Genomic DNA, 4,041 nt, shown 5'->3' with positions numbered 1-4,041 from the left:
TTTAATTCAATTATATCCCTTCCACCTTGGAAAAGGAAGTGATTTGTTCTCACAAGAATTGACAACTCATCCAACTATAAATGTTTGCCAGTAACAGTGGCAAGTCTTATAGAAAATTATATTTACTGCCATAGACAGTAACATAATATAGTTCTTTTTATGTCTTTGGTGGCACTTGTAATGCCTCTTCTTTTATTTCTGAATTTATTTATTGGAGTCTTCTCTCCTGCTTCTCTCTCAAATACTTTATTATTTTGCTTGTCATCTTTGTGCAGGGCTCATGCTAATCTTCTGTGTATCATTCTGATTTTACTATATGTGCTGATGAAGTTAGTATTTCTCTTTTTCTTGGTTAGTCTAGCTAAAAAGGCTTGTTATTTTTTATTTTCTCAAAAGATTAGCTCTTAGTTTCATTGACCCTTTCAATTGTCTTTCTAGCTCTGTTTAAATTTTTATGCTCTAATCCTTTTATTGCTTTCCTTTCACTAACTTTAGAGTATCTTGTTATTTTTGTTCTCTATTTTCCTTCCTGGAGGTCTAAATTAGACTGTATATTTGATTTTTTCTTAATAAAGGCATTTATAACTATAAACTTCCTTCTTAAGACTACTTTTAATATATCCCTTACGTTTTAGTATGTTTGTTTTCATTTTAACTTGTCTTGAGATGTTTCCTAATTTCTCTTTTGATTTCTTCTTCAAGCCAATTGTTGTTCAAGAGTGACTTGTTTAATTTCTATATATTCATGAATTTACCAGTTTTATGTATGTCAGTTAGGTCCATTGGTCTATGGTGTTTTTCAAGTCTGCTGTTTATTATTTGTTTTTTGGTCTGGATATTATATTCATAATTAAAAGATAGTAAAAGTAATAAAATATAATAATAAATATAATAAACAACAATAAAACTCCTACTATTATTGTATTGGTGTCTCTTTTTCCTTTCGGTTTTGCCAAATTGCTTTATACATTTAGATGCCATGATGTTGGGAGAATTATACATAGATATTTATAATCGTTGTGCCTTTCCAGTGAACTGATCCTTTTGTTGTTGTTGTTGTTGTTGTTGTTACAGTCACTAAGTCATGTCTGATTCTTTGCTACCCCTATGGACCATAGCCTGTGAGGCTCCTCTTTTCATGGGATTTCCCACTCAAGAATACTGGAAAGGGTTAGGATCTTCCTGACCCAGGGATCAAACCTGTGTTTCCTGCATCTCCTGCATTGGTAGGTAAGTTCTTTACCACTGAGCCACCAAGGTCATTATATAAGGTCCTTCTATATCTCTGTGACAGTGTTTGACTTAAAGTTAAATTTAATTTGATATAAGTAATAACAGTCTGGTTCTCTTTTGGTTCCTATTTGCATGGATTACTTTTTCTATCTCTTCAATTTCAGTTCATATGTATTCTTATAACTAAAGAGTCCCTTCTGTAAACAGCATATAGTTGGCTCTTGAGATTTTTGTTTTGTTTTGCTTAAAAAAATTATTTCAGATAGTCTGTGTCTTTGTATAGGGGAGTTTGATTCATTAATATTTAAAGTAATTGTTGATAGAGAATGCCTTGCTATTTCCATTTTATTTTTTTCTGTCTGCCTTATAGTATTTGTCCCTTTTTCTCTCTGGCTGTTTTTGTGTTTCACTGATTTTTTCTGCATTGGTATACTTTGATTCTTTCCATTTTTCTTTCATGCATATTCTATTGGCATTTTCTTTCTCATTATAGTGGGACCTACGTAAAACAGTCTACGGTTATAACAGTGTTTTAAGCTGATAACCTGATGACATATGGTATATAACCTTTGCTCCACTTGCTTTTTGTCTTTGTCTTTGTTGGTCATTATATTATAATGTGTCTTGATATAAATTCCTCTTATTGGTAACCTTTGGGCTCCTAGATTTAGAGATTCATTTTTCCTTTCCAAGATTTGGGAAATTTTGGACCACTATTTCTTTGAATAACATTTTACTACATCTTTGTCTTTTGACCCTCTTATGGCATTCCATAAGTCTCTTTAGCATTTTTCATTCTTTTATTGTTTTTCTTATTGTTGTTAGCTCCTCTTATTGGATAATTTCCAATGTCTTTTCTCTGAGTTTACTTATCCTTTTTTATGCTTGATATAGTCTTCTAAGAAGCCCTTCTAGTGAATTTTCTAGTTCACTTATTATGTCCTTCAACTCTATGACATCTGCTAGGTACTTTTTAGTATTTTCTCTCTGCTAATATTCTCAGTTTGTTCATGTGTTGTTCTTCAGACCTCACTGAATATGTTTATGATGGTTATTTTAAGTTTTATTTCAAGTAGCTTATATATCTCCATTTCATGAGGGTCCGTTTCTAGAAATTCATTGTGTTCCTTTGCTTGGAACATATTTTTATCATTTTTTCATTGTCTTTGATTCCTTATATTGGACAACACAGTTGCTTTTCTCATTCTTCTTGTACTGGTCTTGCACAAGTTAAGACCCAAAGTAGTTGTCCCAGTCAGAGATTCTGAGCAGCCTTTCAAAACTTCATGCCAGTTCAAACTGTCATATTGTTCTCAGTGGCCCCCCAGGCATCTAGTGCTAGGTTTGATCAGTGCTCTAAGACACGACAGAATCCAATAACTGAGAAAACTATGAGAAAAATCAGAGTATTGGACACACAATGTTGTTTCCTCTCTTGGAGAATCTGGGGACTGGGTTTCTTTTTGCCTGAGCTGGGATGTGTGATGTGGTATGTGTTAGTTTGACAGTTTAGGCAACAATTTTTGTCCTCAATGGTCCCTAAGATCTAGAGTATCCCTGGTCTCATCAGAGATCAAAAACAGGTGAGACAGAAGTATGTGCCTCAGGAAGCCCACAGAATCATCACAATGTTGAACCTATGGTCTAGTGCTTTCCTTCCATCCCGAGGAAGAAAGTGGGAACTGGAAGTATCTTTTAAATAACATGGTCCTGTGCCCTGTTAGGACTAATGATGAAATATCACTGCCAACTTTGATGTGGCTCAGTCTGTGCTCACCCAGCATTCATAAACCTTTCAGTCAGTTTCTGGATTTCTCCCAAGGGAAACTGTTCTGTGGATCATCACTAAATATGTATGTCCATGAGGGGAAGATATTGTCAGGACTTCCTATTTACCAACTTGCTGATGTCCCAAAATATATTTTATGTCATAAATATTTTAAAGATCCAAGTAGCATATAGACACACACAAATCAATATTATTAAAATAATTCAAGAAGTGTTTAATAGACTGTTTTATTTACAAAGTACAAGTGAGTGAAAGTGTGAGGAATAGTGTTAAGTCACAGAGTTAATAGAAGGAGCTGTAGCTCCCTGTAGAGCAGAAGGAATGAAGGGAAGACATGGATATCAGAACCTGGAAAAAGAGCAAAGTGGAGAGGATAGAGAGTATAATAGGCTAAATAATGTCCTCCTGCCAAAAGATCCACCTTCTAAACACTGGAACCTCTGGATGTTGCCCTGTATGAGGAAAACAAACAAACAAACTTTACATTTGCAATTAACTTAAACATCTTGAAATAGGAAGAATATCAAGGATGATAAAGTGGGACCTAAACATTATTACATATATTATTATAAGAGGGAGGAAAAGGGAGATTTGACACAGAATAAGGTAAAGTGATATGATTACAAAAGCATCAGAATTATACAATGACAAGCCAAAGAATGATGGCAGTCATCAACATCTGGAAGAGGTTAAAAATGGGTTCTTGCATAGACCTTCTGGAGGACACGTGGCTCTGGCAACCCCATGATTTTGGCCAAGAGATACTGATTTTAGACTTATGACTTTTAAAACTATGAGGGAATACATTTCTGTATTTTTAAAATCCCAAATTTATGGTAATTTATGTCATCTGCAAGAAACTAACAGTGTAAAGGGAAGAGAAAATAGAGGATAAAAAAATATAAAGCTAGAAACAGAGTGGAAACATAATTGACTTTGGAACCAGAAAGATTTGATTTGAATTTCAGATTCCAAACATATCATTTCTGTAACCTAGTTGTTAGCAAGATAGTGGTAGT

General features: G+C 34.0%; 1 pseudogene; it reads right to left on the bottom strand.

The window, feature by feature from the left end:
* Positions 1–239: 239 nt before the first annotated feature.
* Positions 240–337, bottom strand: LOC133253527 (U6 spliceosomal RNA; annotated as a pseudogene).
* Positions 338–4,041: the final 3,704 nt, after the last annotated feature.

The sequence above is a fragment of the Bos javanicus genome, chromosome 8 (assembly GCF_032452875.1).
Source record: "Bos javanicus breed banteng chromosome 8, ARS-OSU_banteng_1.0, whole genome shotgun sequence".
NCBI classification, from domain to species: domain Eukaryota; kingdom Metazoa; phylum Chordata; class Mammalia; order Artiodactyla; family Bovidae; genus Bos; species Bos javanicus.
The sequence above is the reverse complement of the archived record's forward strand: the minus strand, read 5'-3'. Positions and strand labels throughout refer to the sequence as shown.